The sequence below is a fragment of the Rhinatrema bivittatum genome, chromosome 2 (genome assembly GCF_901001135.1).
Source record: "Rhinatrema bivittatum chromosome 2, aRhiBiv1.1, whole genome shotgun sequence".
Classification (NCBI taxonomy): Eukaryota; Metazoa; Chordata; class Amphibia; order Gymnophiona; family Rhinatrematidae; genus Rhinatrema; species Rhinatrema bivittatum.
The window spans coordinates 252942517-252962240 of NC_042616.1; positions in this window are offsets into that span (position 1 = coordinate 252942517).

The following is a 19724-nucleotide window of genomic DNA, read 5'->3' on the forward strand; positions in this document are numbered from 1 at the left end:
TTCCAAATCCCACGATTTGACTTTTGCCTTTTTGCAGTTATGCCATTACATAAACAACTTATTAATGGAAACCCGACATTGGGAGAAAGTAAGGCTCTTTCTTCCCTTTTTCAATTTGTTAATACTCAAAAACCATCCTGTGCTTCCTTTGCCAGGAAATTATTGGAGACATCCCCACCTTCATATACGTCACTGGTTAAAACTCGCTGGTCTCAGTGGACCAATATAGAATTATCCCCCTCAGAGATACAAAAGTTCTTTACAGATTCCGAAGGAATCCGAGAATATTTTATTAAGGGAAATACAAATTTGGCAACTATATATACCACAGGTCACAGCTTCCAAATGGAATAGAGAAATTTCTCCAATATGTGATAAGTGTACCCTAAACACCAACAACTACTTTGTTGGATTCGTGGACCCTTGAGCCGGCTGGGACAGATGACACACCGTAGGAAGGCCCACAGTGGAAATTGAAGCTGGGAGGTGGTACAGGGCAGGAGACTGGAGGGATCTTCACCACTGGAAGCCAGAGGTCCCCCCAGGAGGAGCCCATGAGGACCAGAGCTGCTTGGACTTACGTGCGGTCTCCTGTGGGTCGGTGCCTGAAGAGTTCCAGAGGATAGAGAAGAGTAGAACTGAAGCCAGGAGGCCAACTGGAACCTTACCACTGGAAGCCCGCGGTCCCCCCAAGAAGAGCTCGTGAGGACCCGAGCCGCTTGAACTTAGGAGAGGCCTCCTGGATGAAAGCCGGAGTCAGGAAGCAGTGGACAGAAGCCGGAATCAGAAGCCAGTAGTCGGAAGCCAGAGTCAGAAGCCAGTAGATGGAAGCAGCAACTAGTAGTTCTCAGAGAGTGAACCTCATTGCAAGGCAAAGCATAGGCCTAACTGCAGGGTTTAAATACCCCTGCAGCATCTGTCGTCATCTGTGGGCTGCTCCCTCTCTTCCCGCGCTGGCCCCTTTAAATGTTTGAGCCCCTGCACATGCGCCTAAGGGGCGGGGCCAGACGTGGTGGATCGACGGCGTCTCCCTCGAGGAGGGAGCGCCGCGGCAGAGGCCGGGACGGGCCTTGCCGGCCGAGAAGACGTTGCAGCGGCCCGGGCCGGCCCTGAGGTAGGTGAAGGGACCAGGGCACGGCCCAGGACCATAACATACCTACACAGTTTCTGGACTTGCCCACAAGTACAGATTTTCTGGCAATTTGTGAGTCAGAAACTATTACTTGGACTTTAGTCCCTCTAGATGTTCATTTTTGGCTCTTTGGAAGGATCTGGGCAGGTGCTCCCATTTGGTCAGGGGTCACAATTCTGCTCATAACCAAAGCTAGACTAGCAGTGAAGCAATCTATCCTGGCGTGTTGGATAGGCCCCAGCCCTCTTACATATGTGGTCTGGGAAAAGAAAATGATTAAGCAAATGATTATGGAATATATGACTGCCACAACTTCTTCTGCTAAACAGAAAGAGATAACGTGCTTAACCTGGCTACCTTTTTACACTGCCCTACCAGACGATCGCAAAATAGGACTCCCCCAACTTTGAGTCTGACAAATAGCTAACTCTTCCTTCAGACTCTACCCATCCTGACTGTCTGATTTAGCTCCAATACTCAATTTTATGGAGAACCGTGATGTGGGTTAATTCTGATGCTATTAGGACCCAACAGACAAATTGAAGATTCAAAGATCCAACCACTCAACCAACAATAAACCTGATAATATGCTAACCCACATAATACACAAAATTAGGGATAAAGGGTCTGGAGCGAGGGGGGGAGAGGGAGAAAGGGAGGGGGAAAACGACAAACTGGAAGGTTTAAATCAGGGGTCGGGAACCTTTATGGCTGAGAGAGCCATGAACGCCACATATTTTAAAATGTAATACCGTGACAGCCATACAAGACCTACCAAATTAATTTACTACAACCCCCTACTCTCTCCCCCCCCCCCAAGACCTCCAGGGCTCGCAGACAAATCTTTAATAAAAAAAGTAAAAATCTAACAAAACCCTCCACCCTCCTGACCCCCCCAAGACCTGCCAAAAGTCCCTGGTGGTCCAGCGGGGGGTCCAGGGCTCGCAGACAAATCTTTAATAAAAAATTTAAAATCTAACAAAACCCTCCATGCTCCTGACGCCCCCCAAGACCTCCAAAATTAATTTACTACAACCCCCCCAAGACCTGCCAAAATTCCCTGGTGGTTCAGCGGGGGTCCAGGTGCGGTCCGGGAGCGATCTCCTGGACTTGGGCTGTCGGCTGCCAGTAGTCAAAATGGCGCCAACGGCCCTTTCCCCTCACTATGTCACTGGGGTCGACCAATGGCAGCAGTAGCCCCTGTGACATAGTGAGGGCAAAGGGCCGTCGATGCCATTTTGATTACTGGCAGCCGACAGCCCAAAACCAGGAGATCGCTCCCGGACTGCTCCCGGACTGCTCCTGGACCCCCGCTGGACCTCCAGGGACTTTTGGCAGGTCTGGGGGGGGGGGGATCAGGAGGGTGGGGGGTTTTGTTAAGATTTTTACTTTATTAAAGATTTGTCTGCGAGCCAGATGCAGCCATCAAAAGAGCCACATCTGGCTCGTGAGCCATAGGTTCTCTACCCCTGGTTTAAATCTAAAGTTATGACATACTGTTAAGATCTAATGTTACACATGTTTCATATATTATAATTGTTCTTGGCATTCTTGTTATGTTTTCTTATACATTTGTTCCTAGCCATCTGAACGAAAATATCCATGAAACCGTTTCTTATCTTATGTGATGGTATGTTTAGTAATACTCTCTAGCAGCAAATGTAACTCTGCTCTTGTTTTATGTTGTCAGTAACTGGAAAACTTAAAATGATAAAAAAAAAAATACAGGAAAGTCATGGTGAAAGAAAACTATCCAGAATCTATAGCAGTACAACCATGTTAGTAGGAGAAGATTCCAGTTCTCACAGCTAAAAAGCAAGTACATATATTTAAATGTATATGTATATGAGTTCCATATTCAAAAGGCATTTAAATAGATGACATAATAGTTATCCGTCGAAATGGCTTACCTGGTGTTAGGAGTAGTATAATCTTCGTCTGGAGATACTGAAGAATATTCACTGGTTAGTGTATTGTCTTCCTTTCCCCCAAAACAAGTGTCCGCACCAGCTGGCGACTCAGATGGTCGGATAAAGTCCTACTGGAGATTTTCTTCAATGTCTTCCGATGTTGCTTTATTCTCAAATCCTGAGAAGGAGTGCACCTGTCCTTTTGGAGACTCAGTTTTAGACTTATTTATTTATAACTTTTATATACCGATGTTCCTGTATAGGATACATATCGCACTGGTTTACATAGAACTGAACTGTTGCCGAATGGCAGTACATGGAACAAGAAACAAAAAACAAACCAGAAGAACAATTGTATAATGGAATACAAATAATAGTAATAAGAGTAACGGTCAAAGAAATAACTGTTGTATGGCACAGTATGACAGTCATAGGGCTCCTGTGGAGGAAGAATATCAACTACTTCTTTGGAGAAGATATCCCCGAAGGGGGTGTACTGGAGCGGCAGTTCCGGTACTGCTGGAGTCGCAGGCATGCCAATAATAGGTGATATCTCCTTAAGGCATTTCCTATGACGTTCTGGGCCCCAGTGGGAGAGATCCAGAGATGCCCAGTTAAATTGGGGTTGGTGTACTTGCAACCAGGGTAACCCCAGGACAATAGGGTGCACAGCCTTTTCCAGTACAAAGAAGGAGAGTGATTCCGTATGAAGAGCTCCGGTGCAGAGTGTAACTGATTTGGTTTGGCAAGACACATCTCCCGGTAAGGGCTCTCCATGAATGGAGGATAATCATAGTGGGGTTTTCAACTTGATAAGGGGGATCCTCAAATATTCCACTAGATTTCTGAGAATGAAGTTGCCTCCTGCCCCTGAGTCCACCAGGGCAGGAGTCTGAACCGTGACTGGTCCGTAGGTCAAGGAGACTGGGAGAGAGAGCGTAAGAGAGGGCGCAGTAAGTCCTAAGAATAGTCCTCCTGTAGGACTTTGGCCCGTCCATGCTTTCGGACGAGTGGAGCATTTAAAGACATCATGGCCGGGCTGACCACAGTATATGCAAAGGCCACACTTCTTCCGAAATCTTCTCTCCTTGGAAGTCAAGTGTCCATGACCAATTTGCATAGGTTCATCTGTATCGGCAGCAGGGATTACTGGAACCATCCAAGGTGTAGAGACAGCACTGACCTGTTTCAACCCGGGTAACCCCCTAGGCCGGAGATGCTTCACCTTGTTCCAGAGTTGTAGATCAATCAGAGTAGCCAAGGATATTAATTCATCCAGTGAGTCAGATGTTTGGCGAGCGGCCAGCTCGTCCTTCAAACGGTTATCCAGGCCTCTGCAAAAGAGAGTCTTGAGACATCTGGGGTCTCAGCGTAGCTCTGCAAGAGCTTTAAACTTGATGGCGAATTCAGCCAATGATCTGCTGCCTTGCTTCAAATCCACTAAAGCAAAACCGGCTACAGACATTCGAGTCCACAAATCCTTCTATGTCCTGCAAAATGGAGTCCTTGCATTCCCACATGGTAGATGCCCAAGAAAAGGCCCTACCAACCAGGTATGAAAGGATGTAGGTAGTCTTGGAGAGAGCTGTAGGAAATAGAGATGGCAGTAAGGCAAAGTGCATGCAGCACTGGTTCAAAAAGCCCCGGGTCTTCTGGATTTCTCCGGAAAAGCAGATTGGAGCTGCCAGTGGTACAGCAGTCTTCAAAGTTACCTCCGGTGACTGACCTTCTTGGTTGGAGGCTGTGCCTTGAAACTTCTGTGTGTGTAGCTGATGAAATGCTGTAGTAGGTTTCTCCAAGGCTTCTTGCTGCTCCAAAATGCGCTGGGCCAGGCCCGGTATGGTCTGCAAGGCATTCAGTTGTGCCGGATCCACGGAGTTAGCAATCTGTTCATTTCGGAGTTAACAGTCTGCTTGGAGTTAGCAATCTGTTGTTATTTAGGAGAGTTGTGGGTGGATCCTTGGACCAGTGGCAGATGACCACGCCCCCAGGGGAAGATCCCGAGAGGGACCACCGGTCAGGCTCAGAGTATGGAGATAGACACATACTAGTTCTTTTATTAGACAGTATTCTGAACCACCAGAGGTGGCAGTAGTGAGCTGGAATGCCCGGCTGGACTGTAGTCCCTCAGATACTGGAACAGTGATCCCTGGAGGCTGAGCTGTAGAGAAAATGAAATATAGTGAGTAGGCAGGGAATGCAGAGTTCATGTACTGAACCAGATTGTAACACTCACACAATGTCTCTTAGAAGCCCAGGAGCTGGAATGTATAGGCTCTTGAGGAGCGAGTACCTGGTTCCAGGGAAAGCTCTGAGAGAGCGATGGTAACTCACTAATATAGTTGGCAGATGATGACTTCCTAGCAGAAGGGAGTACTAAGTAAGTCTGGGAACGAGGGCCCTCGAGGAGTGAGTACCAGTTCCAGACTGTCACCTGAAAAACAAAGGAGAGAGCGAGGCTCCCGAGGAGCAGGTACCCCTGGTTAGTCCGAGGAGGCAGAGTAGCTTGGAAAGTTGAAGCGAAGTCCGTAGCCATTCCTTGCTAACTCGATCTGTTAGCAAATTCGAAGACCTTATATATCCGTCGCGGGTGACGTCATCTTCGGGGGATGCCCCCGAGGTTCGCGCCATTGCCAGTATTTCAGTCGGGGCCGTGCCATGCACGCACCCCTTGGCCTCCAGGAAACATGGTGGGTTGCAGCGTCTAGCTGGTCCAGGGATGCCGGAGAATCTCGGCAGGAGGATGCCGCGGCAGCCAGTCTTCCCGTGGACGAAGAGAGAGGCGCCAAAGAAGTAAGGAGGGCGGAGAGAGGGCATCGGGAACCGATGGACACAACATGGTGTTGGGACTGGTCTTGTTCAATATCTTTGTGAGCGACATTGCGGAAGGGATAGAAGGTAAAGTTTGTCTATTTGCAGATGATACTAAGAACTGCAACAGAGTGGACACGCCGTAAGGAGTAGAGAGAATTAGACATGATTTAAGGAAGCTTGAATAGTGGGTGAAGATATGGCAGCTGGGATTCAATGCCAAGAAGTGCAGAGTCATGCATCTGGTGTGTGGTAATCCAAAAGAGCTGATTGTGATGGGGAGTGAAGGGATGTTGTACATGGAGGAAGAAAGGGATCTTGGGGAGATAGTGTCTAGTGATCTGAAGATGGTGAAGCAATTTGACAAGGCAATAGCTAAAGCCAGAAGAATGCTGGGCTGCAAAGAGAGAGGAATAACCAGTAAGAAAAAGGAGATGATAATCCCCTTGCCAGGTCCTTGGTGAGACCTCACCTGGAGTATTGTGTTCAGTTCTGGAGACCATATCTCAAAAGGGACAGAGACAGGATGGAGGCAGTCCAGAGAAGGGTGACATCAAATGATTTATAAGGAGAGGTTGAAGGACTTAAATATATATACCCTAGAGGAGAGGAGGTGCAGGGGAGATATGATACAGACCTTTAGATGCCTGAAATGTTTTAATAATGCATAATCAACAAACCTTCTCCACTGGAAAGAAATCAGTAGAGCTAGGGATCACATAATGAAACTCTAGGGAGGATGACTCAGAACCAACATCAGGAAATATTTCTTCACGGAGAGGGTGGTGGATGCCTGGAATGCCCTTCCAGAGGAATGGTGAAGACAAAAATGGCAAAAGATTTCAAAGGGGCGTGCACTATGGATCCTTAAAGGCTAGAGGATGGAAATGAAGAAAGAGTGCATGGGGGTAACTTGCTGGTATGGTTAGTACCCTTAAACAATAAGCCTTCATAATGTTGATGCAACTCCATTATTGCTCTCTGCTTCAACGGCAGGGGGAAAAGAGAAAAAGGGTAATAAGATTCAGACAGCAACCAAAAAGGACATTGCATTTTATGGTCTGGGAAAACAAATATGCACGGGGGTAACTTACTGATGTGGCTGTTACTACCCTTAACCAATAAGCCTGATACTTTGGATGCAACTCCAACATTGCTCTCTGCATCAACGGAAAGAGGTAACAGGGAACTGGACTCAGACAGCAACCAACAAGGGCCCTGACTTTGATGGTTTGAGAACCTAAGTATAGGGGTGACCTGTATGGCACGACAGATGCTATCATAAGCTTGCTGGGCAGACTAGATGAACCGTTAGGTCCTTTTGTGCCGTCATTTCTATGTTTCTATGAGACATGACACTAGGATTTTAGTGTATTGCTTATTCCTGGCCTCCTTTGACTACTTTGGATGCCTCTCCTCCTTTTATCCTAGGGTTAATCTTTCTCATGGGAAGAATTATAATAGGAGTCCAGTTGTGGGAAGATCCCCTTTACTACACACAATTCCTTGTCTCCTCCTGACTGGATGACTCTAATAAATGGGGGATTCATATTTCTCTCAGGGGTTTATGGCTTTACTAGGAACTTGGCATTTCATTCTCTGCTATGTTTCCACAAGACTCAGCCACTCAGCTCCTTCAGGTTCAGCTGCGCACAGCATTAGATGTCTCCTCACTCTGAACACAACTTCCCAACTACTGAACATCACCACTAGAGCATGCTCAGATCATTCCTAGGGGCCTGAAATACAGGCGTTTCACAGTACTGTGGCTCATTCCATATGGCCCAGGGGCTCCATGCCCTTTGAAAATAACCTGCACAAAACACCTGCATGCAAAATTCACATAAACATTGTATCTTATATCTGTGCAGGCTGCTGCTCAGGGGCAATACAGTACACATACATTTGAAAAAGTGGCCATGGAATGTTTTACTCTCCAACCTAACACCCCCCCCCCCACACACACACACACACACACACACGAACAAGAATACCCTTTTTAAATATGGCTAAAAGCACATGCAGTGTGAAAGCACATTCCAGGGGCATAACCAGAACAGAACTTTCTTCTTTTTTTTTTGGGGGGGGGGATTTAACATGGGTGGACACTGTGACCAGGCCTTCCGTCCCACCCCAACAGTTATGCCGTCCTATGTGGATGTACATGGTAGTGGCTACAAAACCCTTTTCATGACTGGCAACACTCTGTATCTTTCTTTTCTCTGTCTCCCTGGCCTGTCTCTCTTGTTTCTTACTCTATCTCTCTGGTTAAGGGGACTTCTTTCTACAAGTGTTAATCTCTCAGGTTGCTGAAAAGCAATTATGTAAATAGGCTTCTACCTAGCCAAAGCATTCCTGAACTTTGAAGATACTGGGAGGAGGGAAGGGATAAATAATTACCTGCCACAAGTAAACAAAGACTTTGATGGCCTCAAATTTGTACAGTCTAGGCTAAACCCCTATATTTCTCATTTATATTAACCTCCTTAAAGGTGTAAGGGATCATCGACTGGCAGTGATTCGAATGCTCCAGATCCTCTGATTCTGTTGCTAGGGGTAGGGGTCTGAGGCAAAAATGAGCACCCACAGGCCGCTGAGGTCCCCCGGTGGCTATACCTCCGGCACATGCAGAGAAAGGCAATTTTCTACCAAACTGATTGACCTGGGTAAATGGCTTTGAAAAGTATCATCTAAAATAAGAGTATCATTACTTAGTGTCATCCAAAAATCCTACTTAAGGAAATAGAATTGTATGCAAATCCATAATAATCATGAGGCTTGGAACCCCAAACTGTGTATAGCTGAGAATAAGACAATTTAGTCATTCAACAAGTCCTTTTTTCTACAATGCTCTTCTGAGATTAGAGGAATGGCATAAAGCTATAAAGTACAGCATATGCATATCAGTCTCTTCTGCACTCACTAAAGAGGAAAAAATGCATCTTTGTTCCATATAGATTTTTCTTTGTCCCCTGGACTACAGAGTCATTGTTCTGATGCCTTTTACCAAACAAAACTATAACATTTTCCAGAGGTTCAGGCAAATTCCTCAGGCATTAGAACCACACTTGATTAACAGAGCCTGTATTTAATAATTAGAACTGTATAATTTTGACATAAGCTTTAACATTTTTGGAAGCATGTCAGGGAGTGCCCAACTTCCTGAACACAATCTACGGAGGACTGCGCTGTGCATAACAGGGACACAACTGGGTCTTGATAACTATTCACAAATGAGATTGCCTATACTGGATCCCAAAGCTTCATTAATTGCAATTTCTGATTTGACTGTAAGCTGCTCTAATGCCTCTGCTCATTAAAATTTATTGTGAACCACCTTGAGAGCAACTTTGGGAAAAAGCACAATAAAGTGTTTATGAGTAATTAAATAATAAAATAAATTAAACAGCTGTAATATAAAGAAGGTCTTTAGTTTTTCTTTGAAAGAAGCTCTTCCAGGATACCCCTTTGAGTCTAAAGGATTTTAGAAAAGCTGTATATTTTTTTTTATTATATAGTGTACATCTAAATAGAAAGCAACCATATGAACTGAGTTTAACAATCAGTTAAGCGCTAGTTTCATCAATGTCTTTTCCCCATAGACACGTAATGGGAGAAAAGTCTTTCATGAATCAGACCCTAAACAGTTTTTTACCCCCCTTATTTCATAGATAAGACTAAATAATAAAACTAACTTTCAAGTAAGAAATAGTGCATGGGATTTAGGAGTTATTGACTCTGAACTAACATTAAAAAAGCATATCAATAACAAATTGAAAGAAGGATAATAAATTGCACACCTTAAAATGATTAAAACCTCTACTGGATGACAACAATTTCAGAACGGTACTTCAAACTCTATTGTTCTCTAACATTGATTACTGTAATGCTTTACTTTTACGTCTCCCTCAAGCCATTAGGGGTATGCATTCGTTTGCAACTTATTGGCAAACGGCAAAGTATATGCCATATTTGTTGTATTCGTGGGGGTCACAAAATGTATGGTGAACCCCCACGAATACAACATATCACTAACAAATACACCCCCACCCTCCTGACCCCCCCCCCCCCAAGACTTGCCAAAAGTCCATGGTGGTCCAGCGGGGGTCCTAGAGCGATCTCCTGCACTCGGGCCGTCGGCTGCCGGTAAGGCAGTGACATAGTAAGGGCAAAGGCTATCGGCACCATTTTGAATACCGGCAGCCGACGGCCCGAGTGCAGGAGATCGCTCCAGGACCCCGCTGGACGACCAGGGGCTTTTGGCAAGTCTTGGGAGGGTCAGGAGGGTGGGGGGTTGTAGTTACAGGGTTGGGATTGGGTTTTTTTGGGAAATGAATACATATGTAACTAAAGAATGGATCAGGGTCCCCCAAGAATGGATGCAATGGACTTGGGTCCCAACGAATACGAATACCGAATGGGACGAATCTGTCCCTGCTGCACATCCCTAGAAGCCACCATTCGCCCACTGAAAGTTCTGCAGAATGTAGCAGCAAGGGTTTTATCAAACACAAGAAAATATGATCATATTACGCCTGTACTGATTACCTATAAACAACCATATAGAGTATAAAACTCACTGGGGTACATTTTCAAAAACAGCGCGCACGCGTACTTTTGTTCGCGCACCATGGGGTAGATTTTAAAACCCCTGCGTGCATAAATCCTCCTGGATTTATGCGCACAGGGCACTCGTGCGCCGGCGCGCCTATTTTGCATAGGCCGCCGGCACGCGCAAAGCCCCGGGACGCGCGTAAGTCCCGGGGCTTCCTAAAAGGGGCGGGAGGGGGCGTGTCCGGGGGCATGGTGATGGTTTGGGGACGGCCCGCAGCCTTCATACCACCACAGTGTCTTCGCTGCTGGCTTTTGCACCGAATAGCACCACCATGAAAGGTAGTGCTATTCGGCGCGCTACTGCCAATAACATTGGTAACGTTTTCGCTGGCAGCAAAGAAACCGCCAACTCTTCCTCCCTGCCTCCTTCCCTCCCCCTAATTAGCATTATATCACATGCGAAAAGTCCCTTTTCGCATGCGATGCGATAAACCTTTAGTGAATGCATGCGATAATGCATGCGATAAACCTTTAGTGAATGACCCTAAACATTACAAGAAAAAGTAGTGCAGAAACAATTAACAGAACACCTTGAAAATAACAACATTTTATATCCATCACAATTCAGCTTTAGAAAGCATTTCAGTACCGAAACATTACTACTCGCAGTAACTGATACTGTCCTCAGAGGATTTAACAATGGACAAAACTATTTACTAATATTGCTGGATCTATCAGCAGCATTCTATACCATGAACCATACAATTCTTTTAGACAGATTATCAGAAATCAGATTAGCAGACACTACACTCAAATGGTTCTCTTCATATCTTACAAACTGCTTTTCTCAAGTAAAAATTAAGAACACTACCTCACATAAAATAAACCTTAATATTGGAGTTCCACAGGAAAAAAAAAATCCAGCAGGAGCACTGAGAGGAGAGGATCACTTTGCTGGTGGCTGAAAGGAATTAGTAAGTTTTTGCTTGGGAAATTTCTTTTAAAAGTATTGGGACAAAGTTAACTATTTGGGAATATTATTTAGTGTGTTTGTGCTTTTAATAGTCAGTCAGTAAGGCAGCTAATAAACAGAAGTTGGAGCGTTTGTATATTAAAAAAAACAACAAAAAAAAAACAGTAGCCAGAAGCTAGAAACAAGCTAGGAGCAGTGTATACCTAAGTAAAATGGTTGAAAAGTTCAGCACTCATCTTGGAAAGGTGTTAAGGTAGTGTGATTTGGTTTGATTAAGTACTAACATTTGTTAATCAAGAGAGCAGTGAGTTACTCTGGCTGACTAAGGGGGTCATTTTCCAAGGAGTTACCGCGGATGATAATTCCGCAAATCGCGCTAACAGCTGTTAACGCGAATGCAAATTTTTAATTTTGTATTCAGGGATGGAGTAAATGTAAAGTAGGGAGGATTTATTGTGTGCTGCACTGTCAATAACTATGCCTCTTTCATTTGTGTTATGGTGTGCACTAGAGGCCAGTAAAGGTTTATTGTGGTTCATGATGTTTCTGGATGCTGAGAGAGAGAGAGAGAGAGAGAGACTTGCTATGGTGCCTCCTCCCTAGACAGGTATTTGTATCCCTATGGGAGGCCCACGTAGTAACTCGAGGTGAGGGTTAAGTATTAGTGTAGGGGGGTAGGGGCCACTTTGACATTCAACGTGAGATGTACGAACAGAACAGTGGTCTCTTGTGAAGATTTGCTGGCCTTCGGAGTGAGGAAACTCACTCCAAGATGAGATTTGGGCAAGGTTCTCTCAACCTCTCTCTCTCTCTCAGCCTTCAGCATACTGAAACAGGCCTGTCCAGAAACATCGTGAACCGCAATATATACTGACAATATAGCCCAAATTGGGATAATAGTGCAACTTGCAATAAGAGCTTTTTACATAGCTGATATCGCAATTTGCGATACACATGCTTATTAGCATAAGGTACACCCCTTTTTGGTATCGCATGCAATACCAATGCGATAATGGAAAATGAGGCCCTAACTGAAGTTAGACTGTATGATAGAGGTGTTTAAAATAATGAGAGGTCTAGAACGGGTAGATGTGAATCGGTTATTTACTCTTTTGGATAATAGAAAGACTAGGGGGCACTCCATGAAGTTAGCATGTGACACATTTAAAACTAATCGGAGAAAGTTATTTTTTACTCAACGCACAATTAAACTCTGGAATTTGTTGCCAGAGGATGTGGTTAGTGCAGTTGTGTAGCTGGGTTTAAAAAAGGATTGGATAAGTTCTTGGAGGAGAAGTCCATTACCTGCTATTAAGTTGACTTAGAAAATAGCCACTACTATTACTAGCAACAGTAGCATGGGATACACTTAGTTTTTGGGTACTTGCCAGGTTCTTATGGCCTGGATTGGCCACTGTTGGAAACAGGATGCTGGGTTTGATGGACCCTTGGTCTGACCCAGTATGGCATGTTCTTATGTTCCTCATTGTCAGCTACGTTGTTTAATATTTACATGATCCCACTTTGTCATTTACTAGCTGGACTTGGTCTTACTCATTTTGGGCCAGATTTTAATAGCTATGCGTGGGTGCGATTTATGCGCGCAACCTGGCGTACACAAATCTACGCTCGATTTTATAACATGCACGCGCAGCTGCGTGCATGTTATAAAATCTGTGGTTGGCACACTCAAGGGGATGCACACTAGTGCACCTTGCATGCGCCAAGCCCTAGGGGAGCCCCGATGGCTTTCCCCATTCCTTCTGAGGCCGCTCCGAAATCGGAGCGATCTCGGAGGGAACTTTCCTTCAGCCTCTCCACCTTCCCCTCCCTTCCCCTATCTAACCCACCACCCAGCCCTATCTAAATCCCCCCCACACCTTTATTTTATAAGTTGCACCTGCCTCCGGGCAGGTGTAGGTTGCATGCGCCGGCCAACAGCCGGCCTGTGATCCCAGGTACAGCGGCAAATGGCCACTTTGCCTGGAGGGTCCAACCACGCCCCTGCCCCTGCCCATGCCCCACCCCTTTTTTCGAGGATTGGGACATATGCGCATCCCGGGGCTTTATGTGTGCCGTCTGGCCTTTGGAAAATAGGCCCGGCACACATAACCCCTTTATGCATGTAAATCCACTTGGATTTACGCACGTAAGCTTTGAAAATCTGCCCCTGTATTTATTTATTTATCAAGTTTTATATACCATCATTTAGTAATGCCATCGCAACAGTTTACATATTTAAACAAGGGATATGAAAGTTTACAAATAACAAAAAGGGAGAAATAAATAAGTAGAACAGAGAATATCAACAGGGTACAAATAAGGTCAATGTACAGTCGGATGAAATTGAATCCCAATCAAAAATTCACTTGACACAACCTGTAAAATGACAGCAATAACCTATCAATGATAAAACACTTGTTAACAAACATGAAACTAATTCTGAATATCGACAAAACTGAAATCATATTTTTGGATAGGAGACCATCATGCATTAAATTACCCAACCTTACACTGGAAGATCAAACTACAAAAATTGATCTAGTTAATAACTCACGAGATTTAGGAATTATCATTGAATCTGAGCTCAATTTCAAAAAGCATATCTCCAATAAATTAAAAGATGGATACTACAAACTCCTAACACTAAGATAATTAAAACCTCTCCTAAATCAACATGATTTCAGGACAGTACTGCAATCGCTATTGTTTTCCAGCACCGATTATTGTAAACCTCTATTAACAATTCACCCATTACAGGATCTTCAAAAGGCAGCAGCCAGGATTTTAACAGTCACAAAAAAATATGACCATATAACACCCATAGTAATTTCCTTACACTGGCTACCAATAAAATATCACATAGAATATAAATCCTTATGCATTCAGCATAAAATCATATATGGAGAACAAACCGATGGGGTCAATGCTACCATTCAACTTCACACACCGCAAAGAAACCTTAGATCCACAAATAAAGGCCTACTAACTATCCCCACAATATGTTTGGCACACTTAATGCAGGTCAGAGACAGAACCATATCTCTTGCAGGTTCAAAAATCTAGAATGCCCTACCAACAGAATTAAGGTTGCAGCAGATCCTAAAATCATTTAAAAAAGACCTAAAAACCTGGCTATTTTGCAGATCCTATGATGACCAAAATCAGTTAAAAAAATTGTTGCTAGGTTAAGTATATCCTGCATTTGAATTCAAGCTGATTTTAATTTTATTTATTCTATTTAATTATACTGTATTTTTATTTTAATTAGATTTTTAATTTGTACTAATTTTAGTATATGTTCCAAAACCAACCTATACCGCTTAACACTTAAATTTACCATTATTTTATTTGTGATTATTAATTTGTTCATGTAAACAGTTGAGATGGCTCCCCCAAATGAAGGTATATAAAATCAATAAATAAAATAAATAAGTAAATAATTCTTTATATTCTAATATACCTCAACAGGAGGCATTGGTTTTGGTAGAATGCATTTTGAATAGTCATAAAAATCCTATGCGAGTTCCAACATTTTTTTAAAATAAAATTTGTTACTTTAGCTTTAATTGAAAATTATTTTGAATTTGGAGGTGATTTGTACAAACAATTAAAGGGCACTGCGATGGGGATCACAATGGCCCCCTGATGTAGCATGCTTATATGTTGCCTCCTTTGAGAATCTTTTTGTTTATACTTCAAATTATTGGAAAAAGGTGGCCCTGTGGTTATGTTTTATAGACGATATATTTTGTATATGGTGTGGCTCAAAATCAGACCTTGAAGATATTAAATATGAGTGATTCAAATTTAATATTTATATATGTGATGGATCAACACAAAATTTCTTTTTTGGCTATGTGGGTGGAAGTAAGTGAGGGAAATTTGTCTACCTCTTTATATACTAAACTGACAGATAGGAATAGTTTATTACACTATCATAGTTTCCACCCTGGCTACTTAGGAAATATTTATTTATTTAAAATATTTTCTATACTGTCGCTAAGTTATATGCCATCGCAACGGTTTACATGTAGGCACATAAATTAATGTAGGTGAATGAGTACTATAGTACATTCTAACAGGTGCCACTAAAGGTTCAGTTACAATATATCGTTAAAGACAATCGTTTAGTGAAATAGGTCATGACCAGGTGTACATGTAAGGTACTGTTCACGGGTAAAATTCATATTTACAGTGTTTACAATTACGTTTATTGTGATATAGATTTCATAGACTATTATAATGCACATTCTTAGAATAGTGCTGTGCGCTGGTGCTCTTCTGCCTTTTCCTGTATATTTTCTATTCTCCAGCCTCTTTATAAAATGCTTGTTTAAAAAGCCATGTTTTTAAACTTGTCTTAAAGGTTTTGAGATCTCTTTGTAATCTGATCTCTAGAGGCATTGGGGTAGATTTTAAAAGGGTTACGTGCATAAGTTATGCGCGAAACCCTTTCAAAACCCCCCTGCGTGTGCCGAGCCTATTTTGCATAGGCTCGGTGGTGCGTGCAAGTCCCAGGGCTTTCCTGGGGGGGGCGTGTCATGGTGGTGCGTCATTTGGGGGCATTCCAGGAGCATGGCCGCGGGCATGGTTCCGGCCTGGGGGCATGGCTGAGGCCTCCGAAATTGCTCCTGGGCCAGGGAATCGCGCGGCGGCGGCTGGGTAGGCATAACGTTCACGATAAAGGTGGGGGGGGATGTAGATAGGGCTGGGGGAAGGCTGAAGGAAAGTTCCCTCTGAGGCCGCTCCGATTTCGGAGCGACCTTGGAGACAACGGGCAGCGCGTGCAGGGTTTGGCACGTGCAAGGTGCACAAATGTACACCCCCTTGCGCGCCGAACCTGGATTTCATGAGATACGCGCAGCTACGCACATATCTTATAAAATCTGGTGTACTTTTGTTTGCGCCTGGTGCGCGAACAAAAGTACGCGCGGGTGTAGTTTTATAAAATCTACGCCATTGTGTTCCAAAGTGTGGTGCCTGCTAAAGATAAGGCCCTTTCTCTCACTTGGGTTAGTCTCCCTGTCTTTACTGAAGGAATGATTAAGAGTGCTTTATTTGCTAATTCTATTTCTATGTGGGACGTGTACTCATAATGCTGTGTTTAGCCAGTCCACTTTTTCATCATGTATTAGTTTATGTATGGTACATAAGGATTTGTATTTTATTCTGTATTCAATTCAGCTAGAGTTTCAGTTATATGGTCTCTCCTTTTTCCGATTAGTATTCTAGCTGCTGTGTTTTAAAGTATTTGAAGTGGCCTTAATATTGTATTTGGGAGTCCTAGTAAAAGAGCATTACAGTAGTCAGTGCTGGAGAAAACTAGTGCATGAAGTACTGTTCTGAAATCAGCTAGTGTTAGTAGTGGTTTTAGTTTTCTGAGGATCATGAGTTTTGCATAGCCTTCTTTTACTTTTAGTGATATGTGCTGTTTTAGATTCATTTCTGGGTCCATTATTATTCCAAGGTTTCGTATTTTTCAGCTAGTTCAATTTTCTGGTTGTTTTTGAGTATTATTGGAGTTTGAATGATTTCAATATTTTTCCGTTCTAAGTGTAGAAATTCTGTTTTTTCAATGTTAATTACAAGTTCCATTTGGTTTAGCAATTGTTTTATTATGTTTAGGTACATGTTAGCTAAGTTTAATGTTTTCTCTAATGTGTCCTTGATTGGTAGAATTAGTTGAATATCGTCTGAGTAAATGTAATGTATGATTCCTAGTCCTGCTAGTAGATGGCATAAGGGCAGCATGTATATGTTAATGAGGATTGCGGACAGGTCTGATCCCTGCTGTACTCCTGTTTTGAGATTGACTTTTTCTAATATGTTGTTGATCTGAACTTGAAAGAACCTATTTAGATATGAACTGAAACAGTTTATTGTTTTGCTGTGTAATCCGATTTCTTCTAGTCTTTTTAGTTGTATTTTATGGTTTACTGTGTTGAAGGCTGCTAAGTCTAGCATTATTAGAATGTAATGTTTACCGCTGTCAAAACCTCTTAGAATGTTATCTGTTAGTGAGAGAAGTAGTGTCTCAGTGCTGTAGTGCTTTCAAAATCCATGTTGAGATGGATATAGCATGTTATTATCTAGGTGTTCAGCTAGCTGTTTCTGTACACTTTTTTCTATTAGTTTAGCTATTAAGGGAAGATTAGAGACTGGGCAATTTTTTGCTTATGTCGCATTTGTACAACTAAATATGATTTCACGATTAAGGCGAAGATCATGAGCAATCATTTTTACAATGGGGTTATCTTAAATATATTATTCAAAAGCCTATAAGTGAGCCCTCCATATCAATCGTGATCTTTTATTCCAGAAACTACAATGAACCTTAGAGGATCGTATCATATGTGTTGTACCTTATACCAACTCCTCTTAACAGATTTCTAAAATTATTTGGAAACATTGGCTTTAGTGTTTTTGCAACCCTTTTCAAATTTCACTCCTTTGTTTGCTTGTGGAATCTGCGAGACATGTTGTCCTCATCCTGTTTTGTAGAGCAAAGATCTTCCCATAGAAATGGCTGACACTAAAGTTGTAGCCATTGTAACATTCACAAAATTAAATCATAAAATACAAGCATCTTACAATACTTTGCCTATTAGTTCTCATCTAGTCCTACCCCTTCCATGGAAGACCACCTAGCAGAGTACTACCAGCTGATCTCATTTCTATCGTTCTTTTACTTATAGGTCCTCTGTCTGGGTCAGTGTGTAACAGAAAACACCTAAGCTGAGTTAGGCTACATTGTGATGATGGAGCAATAGGTTCAATAGATAGCAATAGACAAAATTTGGCACTAAATAAACTGACACCAAAGAGATGTGGTTCGCCTAATGTAATTAGATTGAATGTCAATCCAAAAGAGTTATGTCTCACCATAGCCTTTGAGTAGGATTGTCAACACATGTACATTGCTTGCCCTAGCTTGTGCCTTCTTGCTTGCCTCGGCTACACCTTGACCCCTGTCCTAGCCCTCACATGTTGGCAAAATAGTCATATAGGTATGATGGAACTCCTGCATGGCCTAGGACATGAAGCCAAGTGCTCTAGAAGTCTGAGAAAGCACAAGTATCTCAGCTGCTTAAAGGCACAGACTGAAGCTATGAGTTGGCTCTTAGAATCTTCAAGCACAGACTCGACATATTATAGCCTGATTCCCTAACTGACATCCATGTACATCTGAATATATCCACATGTACATCAGAAGCATAGTGTCTCAAGGGCCTGAAAGACACATGTGTCAGTACTGCCTCAGCTGTTTCTGAGGCAGTGCTTACATCTGAGTGTTCACCTAGCAGGCCTTCACTTACATCCTTTTGGTAAGCATGTGTCCAGTATCGTGGCAATCCCAAACGTCTCACAGATCATTGCAAGCTACCAAATCTAATAGAAGTTGCACACCACAATTCACTGCTCTGCCCTGCTACACCTAGATAAGCAGTCAACTCTCATGTACAGATGGTGAGGGCCTTAGCCCTTGGCCTGTCATGTTGGCTATGTTAATTGCTCAGGGAGGCTAGACAAGGATGCTAGTCCAAATATCTGAAGGCTGGATTCAAAATAGGATAGTGTCATGCCTTCACATGTTGTGGAAACTCATCTCTGAAATGGATAGGTTAGAGTTTATTTTGTAATAACACAAGCCAGCAGAATGGTACATTTCCAATTTGAGTAGCAACCATTCAGATCTTTTCAGATTTGAGACACTTTCTTATCTGCATGGCTGCCATGACTTGTGGCCAACATAGGATAGTTGCTGTCCTATAGGATGGTGTCCTGTGTGATTTGAGCATTTTGGGCTTAGTGGATATTAGAGATGTGATTTGTCTGAACTTTTGGTTCGGCCTTCGTTATCGGCCCACCGCAGGAAATTTTGTTTTCCTGTGGTTTGGGCCGATTTTTTTTTAGCTGCCCTGAAATGAAAAACCCAAACCCATCCCAACCCTTCAAATTTAATTAATTATAACCCCCCAAAAGTTGCCCAAAGTCCCTGGTGGTCCAGCGGGGGTTCCGGGAGTGATCTCCCACTCTTGGGCTGTTGGCTGCCAGTAAACAAAATGGCACTGGTGGCCCTTTGCCCTTACCATGTGACAGGGGCTATCGGTGCATTGGCCGGCCTTTGACACATGGTAGGAGCAATGGACGGCTGGCACCATCTTTAAAAATGGCAAGGACCATCCATTGTTCCTACCATGTGACAGGGGCTGACCAATGGCACCAGTAGCTCCTGTCACATGGTAAGGGCAAAGAGCCACCAGCGCCATTTTGATTAGTGGCAGCTGATGGCCCAAGAGGGGGAGATCGCTCCCGGGACCCTGCTGGACCACCAGGGACT